This window comes from Vigna umbellata, chromosome 8 (assembly GCF_029865625.1).
Source record: "Vigna umbellata cultivar VRB3 chromosome 8, Vumbellata_1.0, whole genome shotgun sequence".
Taxonomy (NCBI): domain Eukaryota; kingdom Viridiplantae; phylum Streptophyta; class Magnoliopsida; order Fabales; family Fabaceae; genus Vigna; species Vigna umbellata.
The window spans coordinates 31,607,118-31,620,818 of NC_142172.1; the positions used below are offsets into that span (position 1 = coordinate 31,607,118).

The following is a 13,701-nucleotide window of genomic DNA, read 5'->3' on the forward strand; positions in this document are numbered from 1 at the left end:
TGTAAGGCAAAGATATAAAATTGATCAAAACACAAGATGTTCCTGGAATAGAGAATTACACATGTAGAAGAAAAAAAATACAAAAATGCAGTCCATTCAAAAGTGACAATTGAATGAGACAGCATAAATTTTTCCCTGCACATAGCTTATAGTTCATCACAGAAAACAATTATTTACGAAATAAATAAATAAATAAATATAATACAAAATAAAGAAAAAAAAAGGAAAAGAATTAAGCATGAGATAATATTAAATTTGCTAGGATATGAACACATCACATTTACAACTTCGTTAAATTTAAAAAACAGCAAAGTATAATAATATTGAGTCCCCCTATGAATATGTATCGCACTAGCAGATAATTCGACAGCTAAATCATATATTTATAGTATCTGAATAATATAGGAACAGATCTAATAAACTTGATCTTCTAAACAAAATAGTCATAAAATTGGTAAGATTATGATAACAAAATAGAGCTGTCTTATGCTCAAGCCGTCGAAGGGATAATCTGCATGCACTTTCCACATACATTTTTCCCACGTCACAACAAATCCAAACATAAGCAGCACCTCTCTCTACGCACGCCCCACAAAAATTCTCTATATCTTCCTCTTTCAAACTGACTCACTCTTCATTTCTCTCTTTGATTGTGTTGTTTTCTAATACCTTGATTCAGAACCTCAGCATTTGTCAACCGAAAAAAGAGAGAAAATATATGTAGTAAAATACCAACAAGAAACCAGTTCACATTACTAATTGTAAAATCTTTTTTTGGCTCCGTAAACACTTCACCACTTCCCTACATTACGTAGTGCTCTTGTTTGTAACATAAATGAAATCACAATCATTTTATTCACCACTTCCCTACATTACGTAGTGCTCTAAATGTAGTAGGAGTATGTGCCTTCCGTCTCAGAATCTGAGAATCAAACTTCAAGTAAATCCAAATGTTCATAAGCTTATAACAGTTTTACAATTTTATGGAAACTCAAAACATTTGGACTAGGTAAAACTAAAAACCAAGCTATTTAAGGATTCAAAGATAAACTGTTTCCTGGGCATGAGACAATTGTAAACAATAGAAAAGCACATCTTTGGCATTAATATTGGCACTATCTAGCCCAACCCTTCAAAATCTATTCGAACCCAAAATAAATAAAAATTGCAGAGAACTGTAATTCAAGTGTCAAAGAAAAGACTAAATAATATTTGAATGAATATTGTATGCCTCTTTTTGAACTAAGAAAATACAAGTGTTACTAACCTGTTCTGCATAACTTTATATGCCTCAGTCATGCACTTTTTTGCTTCTTTAAAGCACTATTTTCCATTTTTTGTACTTATTTTTCGATATTAATTAACCATCTCCACTCAACACATTCCTATACACTAAGCTTTTTGCTGTTGACTTTACTCCAAAGTTAGTAGGGGTAGAGAATAACCCATTCTCTTACAACCCGATTTGGTGCCATGATCAAGTCAAGAAATGTCCAGTAAGAAGCAGAATAATAACTGAGAAAGCAGATTTTTATTTAGTGAAATAAAAGTTCTGTTGACAAGCGAATAAATAGACAGGTACAACAAAAAGCCTTGCCAGTGGGAACCAGTGGGAACTGCGCCTATGGAATACATCAAAAGATTTCCACTTTCAAGAACAAGATAAATTTCATATATTTGAGGGCAAAAAACTTTCCATATTTTTCTTGGAATCACAATATATAGAATTAACAAAGTTGACTCGGTAACCTGCAATTTCAGACTGAAACAAAGTTAACATAAGCTGTACCACGATGATCATACATGGCCAATTGGCCACAGTTCTAAGTTCTGGCTACAAGATCCTGGTATCCGACATCATTATTTACACCTATCATCAATATTTTCTTTAAGGTGAATAACCTAAGTATCTCATATCATTTGGAAAATATCCAATTATTATAATCAGATAATTCAGCTTTTATTATTTTTCTACTTATGTTTGTTAGATCAACAGTCTCGATCGATAGTAAAATCTCTGCAGCTCAGTCATTTCAACAACTGAGATGCAGCTTTCCAGTAGTGGGTTACTTTAAAAAGTGAAGCCCTAAGTAGTAAAAAATAATCAACACCTTCCACGTTTCCATGTTCCATAGATCAAAAATCACAATAGACACAGAGATCATTTGAGGTGTTGCCAAAAGTTTTACTCAGCCTGTAATCCCATGGGAAGAGTGGGTGTTAAAAACTACGTAGCACGGATACTACCATGGACACCGGACACAACATGAATACAGACACGACATGAACACGGACACTACAAGTATAATCTGTAAAATGTAGGACACAACGACACATAGATACACATATTACATCATTATGAATTATTTAAACTGACAACCAAGAATTATATATTCAAAATCACCTATAAACAAAGTTAGTCAAATATAACAAAACAATCTAAACATATATAGTCACACATTACAAAAATTAATCTAATTCGTCTATCTAAAATCCAAAAAGTGGAAAGAGGATATAATTTAAGACATTTCATCCCTCTCTCGATCATTTAAAAAATAATAATTTAACAGATTCATTTAAGGACAAATTAACAACTTGCAAAAAATTTCATATTATATAAAAATATGATAACATAATAAATAAAAACATTCCCGACAATACATATACAATCTAAATATTCTTTATTATATAGGATAAACTCCTAATTTCTATGATTATAATACAAACTTACACAACCAGTTTGAGTTTTTAGAAAATCACTATATTAATATTGTGTTAAAGTCATGTCAGAATTATAGCATAGACCTAAAATATGTTTTTTTAATTGGACACTTCACCACTGTGTGTCATACGAGTGTTTGTGTCCAATACGTGTCAAACACAAGGGCACACCATTTAAGAGGCGTGTTTGAGCTTCATAGGTTAGAAACCTCTCCATGTGGAGCACTTTTGATGTAGAGGAGTTTGACAGGAACTAGAATAATTTGTAAGACATGAATAGAGATGGACAGAACTTTAGTGAATCGTCTTCTAGTGTCTTTTAGTAAATTCTCTGCTACGTAGTTTTTTAATTCTCCTTTTTCAGAATGAACAGAAAACTCCTTAACTGTTTTGTATTCATTACACAATCAACCTCAAATCCGTAACGTGACCTATTATGTAAATCCCAATGGAAAATATGTCAAGCAAATGCCTTTCAATGAAATTTTTGGTCCAACATACACATTTCTTCTTTGCAGGCTATCCAATAAAAGGGGCAATAAGTGGGGAAAATTATTACAGCTGGAGCGTGCAGCAGTTTGAAGGAGAAAGGAATCACGATTATGGTTCTTGAGTTTGGAGACCAGTGCAGCACAGTAAGCTATTTAATTTGTAGTTGGTTTGTGGTTTAATCCTTCAATATCACCACCCTCTTGTAAAAGGAGCTTACATTTTTCTTCTCTAAAGCTGCATATCCATGTTCCAATTGAAGCAGACTCAGGCCCACACGTTCTGTGTTGGCCTACAACAAGGCAGTGAAACATCCAACATGCTTTAGCCTTGGTTTGATTCTTTTTGTGTATGTTATTGATGGAGATGTGTCTCAAGTTGGGTCTAGTTGAGGGGTTTAGACAGGTCACAGGCAGACATGGATCCGTGGTCACACAGGTTACAGATTATAAGAGTAGCCTGCCAGCTTTAGCCCAAACACCCACTCCTAGTCACAAATGTTAAAAGGGATAATATTTCTTGAAAGTTAGAAAACAAAATTGTGGTGATATTGTAGTTTGTACTTTAAAATGTATGCTAAATGTGGTTGCAAAGAGAGGTCTTAGGAGATTTGTAATAGATTGAAGGAAAACGATACCTTTATTGTTGTTTTGAGTGTCTACAGTCCTGCAAGATTGTCTGAAGAAAACCATGAACTATGAAGCACTAATACTTCAATTTGTTTCTCATGCATTTGTATCTACTACATATCAGATATTGATACTTCACCAATACACATAGGTGAAGTATCTAAAACTATGAAGCACCAAAACTTCAATTTGCTTCACATATCAAATACTAATATCAAGCACTTCACCAATATGTACTAATAAAATCATCATTTTGTGAAAATCTAATACAACTATATGGAACACATAAAATGCATAATATATAAATATAATTAGAAATTAGCTTGTAAGGTGATAGATGTCTTCACTTGTATATTATAATTTAATCACATCTTTAGTCAATATGCAACCTTTAAGAAGCACCCTCATGCCAAAGATTGAACATCTTGAATGTGAAATTAGATATTTATGAATGGTCCGATAATAACCAATAGTGAGTGATAGGTCCAACAACAATTGCTTAAAAGAAGGGTAAAAGAAAATGCTTGGCTGAGCAACAAACTATTGATGTAAATTGTTAGATCGAATGCTTACTAGACCAAAAGTTATAGCTAATAGTCAAAATGCAACTTTTTCTAGCATAATAGCTTAAGCATCACGAATCAATTGTGACTTGGTCCACCTAACCTTTATCATAGAACAAATGATAATCCCTACAACAATCTCCGCCTCACTAATTGTTGCACTAGGAATCAAACTCTCAAATTGACACTTGGCTCACCTAGCCTCTGCCACAAACAATTGATGCAATCTACAACAATCTCTCCCCAATAACTGTCCTACTAGGAATCAAACTCGTGACCTTGATTTTGATATCAATTGTTATATCAATCTCCTACCACAAGAGGCCAAAAGATATAGCTAATAATCACAGCACCACTTCTTCTACTTAAGGGTGTACTTGTCCAAGCCCCATGATTCAATTGTACCTTATCCCACATGATCTCTGCCACACAAACACAATTTCCACCCAAGTAAGAGAATTTCCAAATAACCATCTTCAATATCTTCTTAAAATGTGAGTTTGAAACTAACATAAACCAACAAAACCAATTTGTAAAATGAGGGTTGCCTCTTACTTATATATTATATTATAATTTAACCACATCTTTAGTCAATATGAGATCTCCAACAAAAACCTTGTCCCTTTAAGAACCAAATTGGTAATTGTTCCCTCTAAGAATGATTTCAACAAAAGAATGAGATTGATACTAATATTCTTATATCTAACTACTATGAAGTAATTTATGATAACCATAATTTATATATATATATATATATATATATATATATATATATATATATATATTATTTTGGTAATATGGTAATAATTTGGAGTTGTAGAATTACAATTATATAGTTATCATGTCTTTGCAATTTTTAAATATGTATCTTACACATCATGTCCTATATACTTTTAGAATAATCAAATTGTTGTACAGAATACATATCATACATGATAGATATATCATATCTATGCATCATGCGCCATGAGTTATTTCATTCCATGTCAAGTGTATGTTGTATTGAACAAGGTTTATAACTTCTCAATAGTACTAGGGAGGTGCATGTAAGCAAATACACCATGACCAGAATATGTGAGATTTGAATGTATGCCTTTTATGTAACATTGTATTCACCAATAAGACAAATATATATGTATTATGTCGACTGCATTATCAAACAAGTTAAAATAACTTTGGAACTAAAACAAATATAAGTACATTTAACAACAGGATGATACTCAGCCTGTCATGACAACAGTAAAGTTGGAACATGGTCAAAAATGAACCTGCTTCTAAATCTCTTTTAAATGAAAATCCTTAAGAAAAGAAAGATGAATATGCTCATTCAAATAATCATGATATTTTGACGACCGTGTCAGATAGTGGGTTAAAAGAATTGTAAAAGTAAAATCAGCTGCTAAACTTTACTGTCGTAATTGAACTCTGCTTACTTGTAAAATGTTTTTCTTATGACCTTCGTAGCTTGAAATTTACTGCAAAACTCTAATGTCAAAATTGAACTCTGCTTACTTGTAAGTTGTTTTTCTTATGACCTTTATAGTTTAAAATTATGCATGCACAAAGTAGAGTAAGCATGTTCAAATTATCCATCAAACAATTAAAATGTTGACACTATTATTTATAGGATCTTATGAGATTCATTTCCATTATTCCTACGAAATTTGTGAATACTATCTAAAATGTCATCTAATGGAACTATAATTGACTTGTAAGTTATTTTTCTTATGACCTTTATAGTTTAAAATTATGCATGCACAAAGTAGAGTAAGCATGTTCAAATTATCCATCAAACAATTAAAATGTTGACACTATTATTTATAGGATCTTATGAGATTCATTTCCATTATTCCTACGAAATTTGTGAATACTATCTAAAATGTCATCTAATGGAACTATAATTGTGTCCTTTCAATGGTAGATAAGAAGGTTGTCCTTGAGCATTTTGATTGGCTGGCGAATAAAGTTGACACATTAAGAAAAGTAGCATTTGGGCTCCAAGATTTGTGCAAAACCGAAGTTTCATCCGATCACAGAAGATACACACCAACCACCCCATTTACATTCCGCTCAAAAGCCTTTGCCAGCTTCAGCAACAATGCACCATCATTGGCGTGGGGATGCACAGGAGAGCCAAAAACAGGAATACTTCCACAAAGAAAGTAAGGTTTTGGATTTTAATAGGAGGTAGCCAGATTCGGGAGTTAAGTGGAAGACATTTTCTGTTTTACAAAAGTGGAGTAGGACAATTTCATTATTAAACTAAAAATAAAATAAAATGTTAGTTAATGTCATTTTCTTAAAGAGGGTAAAAGTAATGCAAATTAATGGAGTTGTATAAGGTGAAATCCAAATAAAACACAAAGGGAATGAGTATAATTTACTCGTTTACTTTTTATTATAAAAACTGAAATAGAACAAAAATCGAAAAAAAAGAAGAAAGGATTGGACAAAAGTACACAACAGAAAGAAACCAAGAAAAAGAAACATTTGACGGAACATAGCTGCTCAATCAATCCCTTGTCAATTGTTATGAACTTTCATGTAATCCTCATGGACCTAGAAATAGAATAATCCTTCTTGTGAACCATGGAGAAAGCAAGATGCAGACTCTCAATTAGTCAACCAAACCAACAACATGAATGTTCCTTCCTGGTAACAACTATTGGAAATCCATTAAAATCCCCAAATAAAGATAATCTAATACTTAAAAAGAGCAAAGAGTAATTAGGCGACATTACAAATTAACATCATTACGTTTGTGAGGCAGCAGCTCCAATGAATTATTTAGTCTTAGCAAAGGCACAGCATACTTTGGAATGTAAGGCAGCCACGTATTAGTTTAATAGAATCTGTGACCAGGGTTTAACAAAGTTAAAATAAAGAATGTGGGGAAGAAAACAAATGAAACAAGGGTACCATATGCGAGGACAAAAGACAGCCAATATTAAGTCAGGCTTATTATTTGGTTTTGTGAGACACTTAAATCAAATTATATCATTAGTTCCTTACTATTATAACTTAAGCAAATATATTTATAAAGCATACGCTATACAAATATAATCCGTTGTAGACAATACTGAGATCAAAGTTATCGAATTGCACTATGAAGCTACATTGCAAAGTATCTGAGAGTAGGAATACTTCTTCAGTTATAAGATATTCAAGACTAAAAAACCTAGAGAATGCAGAACAACAACAGCAGGCATGCGCATAAAATGTCACTGAAGATACATCTAACTCAATCCAAAGCCGGCCAGGAATGAGTAAAACGTATACCTCTTTATTTCTCTTCTTGCAAATCACTCCGTAGGAAGCCCGCCGCAAATTTTCCCATCCTCCAAAATCTGATTAATCGCTGACTTAAGCTTCTGATAATCATCAATAGTATTATAAACTTGATGAGATATCCGGACATAACCAGTTATAAACCCATTCTTGTCCCTGGGATCCCTATCATCATTCCTCAAAACCTGGTAATATACAGGAACCTCAATTGCGTGATAGACCCTTAGGTAAGACCTTAACCGCAAGGCATCATCATCACTCATCACGCAGAGCTTAGAAGGCAACCCCACCATAATCATGCTAGCGCACATCTCAGGAGGCGACCCTAGATTCGTTCCCCAAGACTCCGCTAACATGATCCCCATTTTCACTACCGCATTATGGTTCCTTTGCATGATCCCCGCAATCCCACCCTCGAACCGATTCACGAAGTCCAAAATCGATGGCACAACAAGTTGGGGGCTATAGTCCCGCATCCCAACCCATGCACTCTCAACCGGTAAACCCTTTCCGTACTCCTGTGAAACGATAGGGTGGTGCACGTCGTTTGAACTCTCTTTACAGTACAAAAAAGCCACCGAAGGCGGAGAGAAAAACCACTTATATAAATTGCTCACGTAAAAATCAGCCCCAATTTCCTTCACGTCCACGGGCAAGCTTCCAATGGCGTGAGCGCCGTCGACGAAAACCTGTTCCACTCCTTGTTCTCTGCAAACCTTAATCAATTCGCGAACGGGGAGAACCACAGAAGGCATCGACGTTACGTGATCGATTATCGCTAACCTGACTCTTCCGCCGTTGAGTTTACCTTTCTCAATGCCTTTCTTGAACTCGGTTACGATTTCCTCGTCAGAACGCACCGGGAATGGGAGCTGGACCTCGACGACGGTACCGCCGATCGGAGTCACGTAGGCTTCGATGGACTTCTTAACCGCCTGGTACGCACAGTGGAACATTATAACAGAGTCCTCTCGGTGAAAATGCCCGCGCACGAAGCGGCGGCCAATCTGCTGGAGGACGATGGCGGCGGCCGTGGTGGCGTTGTCGACGAGGGAGACGCGGTCGACGTGGTCGGCATTGATTAGGTCTGCGACTACGGCTCGCGATTCCAGGATGCTGCCACGGAGCACGTTAAAGAAGAAGTCGTCGGGCTGCTGGAGAAAGCGGAGCTGCCATACGGACTGCGCCGCGAGAACGGAGCGCGGGCAGCTTCCGAAGCTGCCGTTATTGATCCTAGCGACGCCACGTTGGTGGTGGGAGAATTCGTCGTGGATCTCGGAGTCGGAAATGGAGTGGGCGAGTTTGGGTTTCTTGGCGGCGTGGTGGTTTGGCTCTACCGCGCCGTTTCGGTGGATTTGGTTATCCATGGAGGGGTTATGAGATTGGGGAAGAGTGGTCATTGTTTGATTAATTGGAGGGTTTGAAGTTGGAGATAGCATCAGCTGGGGTGAACAACTCGGGACTGAGTGGAGGGTGTAGCGGTGAAATTGTCCTTATTCGCTTCCTCTTTGCTCTTTTTTTTAATTTTGTTTTTGACTAGTAAGATTGTGTTGCGTTCCTTTTCTATATATTTTAAGAAGAAAAAGAGACGACCTCAGCGTCTGCGTTTTGGTCGGTCTTCTGTTTTGTAGCAGACCCATGTGGGACTTTTTTTATTACATTTTAGCATAAATGTTGAGGCTTGGAATCTGTGAAGGGTTACCCACTTAAATAACAAGCTTTTGTACAACTAGCTTTTTTATTTTTTTTATTTGTCAATTTACAATTTTAAGATAGTATAAATTTTTTAAAATCAGTGTTAGGTTGATTTTTAAAACTATGATTTAATTAAAGAAGTATTCACAAAATTTAAGAGAAAGTATTGAAGATATTCACATTTCAAGATTTATATTTACGCATATTATACTTTTAATAAAATGTCATTCGCGTTGTTTTAAATTTTAAATAGATATTCATATTTTTTTATTATATTTTAGTATAGTTGTTTTTAAAATTACTTTTTTTAAGTTATAAATTATTAATATTTTTTTATGAAAAATTGAATAATTTAGTTATTGATTATGACAGAGAGCAGATTATTTTAATATGCTAAGCAAGCTATTTGAAGAAACAATAAAGAAAATAAATTTTGTGAAAAGTTGATTATAATGAACTTTGCCTGAATCAAATTGCGGGAAAACCTTTGCAATTTGATTAATAATTGAGTAGCAAAGCTTTTTTGAGTGATAAAGAATTGGATTAAAAATCTAAATAGAGTCCTGTTATCATATTTTGTTTTGAATATGTTTATTTTAAATTATTAAAATAAAGAATTAATTGATTAAAACCACTAACGTATTCAAATACTGAAATCTTTTCTGAAGCATATATTTTAACCAATTAAGTATGTTTTGATTGACTAAAACTTTCAAATAGATTCATCTTTCTCTTTTCAAAAACAAAAGCAAAGAAATAAAATGTAAATTTTTATAAATTATTTTTCCTTCTAAGAAGGAAATTTAGTTTCTCACCTAAATTATCATTGTTTATATTGTGCTTTTATTTTCTCCATGTAAGTTTATTTCTCTAACTAATTTGTTTTGTTGTAAAGGTTCTAAGTTGAATGAGGTTTCAAAGTTTTTATTATATAGTAGGGTTTCAAATTTCATTATAATATAACTTAAATAATAAAAATGCACTTATTATGATTTACAACTATATTAAAATTATATTTATATTTACCTTGTACACCAGACATACTAAAATACTATTTATAGAAAATTATAAATAACTTTGATATAAATTATCTTAATTTAAACATTATATGATTAACTTAAAAAAATAATCTTAATACTTTTAATCTTTTATGGTGTCGTGCTTTTTCTGCAAGACAAAGATATAAATTGATCAAAACACAATATGTGCCTGCAACAGAGAATTACACATGTAGAAGAAAATATATATATATATATATATATATATATATATATATATATATATATATATATATATATATATATATATATATATATATATATATATATATATATATAATGCAGTCCATTCAAAAGTCACTATAGAATGAGACAGCATAAAATTTTCCCTGCACATAGGTTATAGTTCATCAAGGAAAGAATCCTACATGCATTATTTATCAAATAAATTATTAGATTTAATTTATTTTTGTTCATATGTTGATTTATGTTGATATATTTATGTTCTATTTTTATATTTATATTTCTTTTTATATTGTTTTAAACAGTTATGTATATAAATTATATTTTTTTCTTGTCATTAAATAAGATATACAATTTTCATGTTTTCTTTTCTTATAAGATATTAGAGCTATGATTGGAACCTTTTCTAGCAAGATCTATGTGGGCATTATGTTTCATCCGTTCTCGGGCCACTATCGGACCACCTATTAATTCTACTCTCATGCTCAAGATATTTATACATCAGGGGATGTGTTGGAAGTCTCACATCAACTAGAAATAAGACCAAATTATAATATATAAGTAGAGTGCAAACTTCACTTTACAAGCCGATTTTGTGGGATTGAGTTAGGCTTAAAGTGCATTTCTTAGTATAAATAAGGTTTAAACTCTCGAATGATCCTCTTATTTGTATGAGAATCTCAAGTGGATCATCTTATTTCCAACTGTCTCATTTGGGTCCATATATTTGCAAAATATCTCAATTGGGTCCAAATATTTGTAAAATTGAGTCAATTTTGCCTTAACCGTTAATACGCTGATGTCAAAATATTTTATTATGTGGATTTTTTTTATTTAAGAAATTATAACATGGCAATCCTTCTCTTCTTCTCCTTCGTTTTGGTCTTCTATCTTGCGCAAAGATTCTTCTCCTTCCTTTTGCTTTTTCTCTTGTGGGCGTTCCTTACCCTAAGAAAAATCACGATGTTGAGGGCACTACACCTTGCTCCTTGAGTTCTCTCCCTCGGTGTCCACACCATTGGGAACAAGATCTTTGCCTCTAATCATGGCAGACGAAACGCCAAACAAGAAAACAAAAAGACAAAGACAAGGCAAAGACCCAAACAGAATGAGAGAAGACAAAGAGCAAAACCAAAACTGTGTTCGGGGACATAAACAGGGATAGTTTCGAAAACACAACCGAGAATCAGGGGTACTTTATTTTTTTTTTCTGAATCTCTGTTTTGATTCCTCAATCAAAACGAGATAGATAACTCAGCTCTACAACGCGTGAAGTTTCGGTTTTCAAATGATTAGGAATTTCAAAGACTACTTTAAACTTTTTGAGCAACTTGAATTTTTTTGTATATAGATCAGAAAAATTGTGCATACATACCAGAATGAGAAAAGGTCAACTTTAATTGCAGAAGCTAATTTACATTTTTAGCTCTTTGAGAAGGATGAAAATGGAATTGCAAGCTACCATGGGGATCCTGGTTTTGACCATCTCTTTACTCTTTTGCTAATATCACCTTGACCATGGCGATTCGGCTTTGTAGCGCGACAATGGTAACGTCTTCGCTACGGCTTTCCGAAGTTAGGGTTTTGCAAAAGAGATGAGGCAGTGACGATTTGGGATTCGAAGGATTTTCTAAATTGGGTCTTTGTAATTTTTCTGAGTGCATGCCATTTTCCTCCCTTTTTTTTCTGATTGCATAATTTTTTTATTCTTTTCAATTTTTAAATATGTATCTTACACATCATGTCCTATATACTTTTAGAATAATCAAATTGTTGTGTAGAATACATATCATACATGATAGATATATCATAGCTATGCATCATGTGCCATATCATACATGATAGATATATCATATCTATGCATCATGCGCCATGAGTTATTTCATTCCATGTCAAGTGTATGTTGTATGGAACAAGGTTTATAACTTCTCAATAGTACTAGGGAGGTGCATGTAAGCAAATATACAATGACCAGAATATGTAAGATTTGAATGTATGCTTTTTATGTAACATTGTATTCACAATTAAGACAAATATATATGTATTATGTCGACTGCATTATCAAACAAGTTAAAATAACTTTGGAACTAAAACAAAAATAAGTACATTTAACAACAGGATGATACTCAGCCTGTCATGACAACAGTAAACTTGGAACATGGTCAAAAATGAACCTGCTTCGAAATCTCTTCTAAATGAAAATCCTTAAGAAAAGGAAGATGAATATGCTCATTCAAATAATCATGATATTTTGACGACAGTGTCAGTTAGTGGGTTAAAGAATTGAAAAAATAAAATCAGCTGCTAAACTTTACTGTCAAAATATAAATCTGCTTAATTGTAAAATGTTTTTCTTATGACCTTCGTAGCTTGAAATTTACTGCAAAACTCTAATGTCAAAATTGAACTCTGCTTACTTGTAAGTTGTTTTTCTTATGACCTTTATAGTTTGAAGTTATGCATGCACAAAGTAGAGTAAGCATGTTCAAATTATCCATCAAACAATTAAAATGTTGCCACTATTATTTATAGGATCTTATGAGATTCATTTCTATTATTCCTACGAAATTTGTGAATACTATCTAAAATGTCATCTAATGGAACTTTAATTGTGTGCTTTCAATGGTAGATAAGAAGGTTGTCCTTGAGCATTTTGATTGGCCGGAGAATAAAGTTGACACATTAAGAAAAGTAGCATTTGGGCTCCAAGATTTGTGCAAAACCGAAGTTTCATCCAATCACAGAAGATACACACCAACCACCTCATTTACATTGCGCTCAAAAGCCTTTGCCAGCTTCAGCAACAATGCACCATCATTGGCGTGGGGATGCACATGAGAGCCAAAAACAGGCATACTTACACAAAGAAAGTAAGGTTTTGGATTTTAATAGGAGGTAGCCAGATTCGGGAGTTAAGTGAGAAGACATTTTCTGTTTTACAAAAGTGGAGTAGGACACTTTCATTATTCAACTAAAAGAAAAAAATGTTAGTTAATGTCATTTTCTTAAGAGGGTAAAAGTAATGCAAAATAATGGAGTTGTCTAAGGTGAAATCCAAATAAAACACAAAGGAAA

The 13,701-nt window shown here is 33.4% G+C and overlaps 1 pseudogene across 4 annotated transcripts; it reads right to left on the reverse strand.

Moving 5' to 3' along the window:
* Positions 1-232: 232 nt before the first annotated feature.
* On the reverse strand, positions 233-9,244 carry LOC124840448 (L-cysteine desulfhydrase pseudogene; annotated as a pseudogene). Of its 4 annotated transcripts, none has more exons than XR_007029039.2 (3): positions 7,682-9,244; positions 7,160-7,254; positions 6,764-7,054 (listed from the first exon to the last, which is right to left on the reverse strand). The product of XR_007029039.2 is annotated as an L-cysteine desulfhydrase pseudogene, transcript variant X3 (transcript). The 4 variants fall into 4 exon arrangements; XR_007029038.2 differs by having other exon boundaries at positions 6,764-7,064; XR_015781613.1 differs by lacking the exons at positions 6,764-7,054; positions 7,160-7,254 and adding an exon at positions 233-4,824.
* Positions 9,245-13,701: the final 4,457 nt, after the last annotated feature.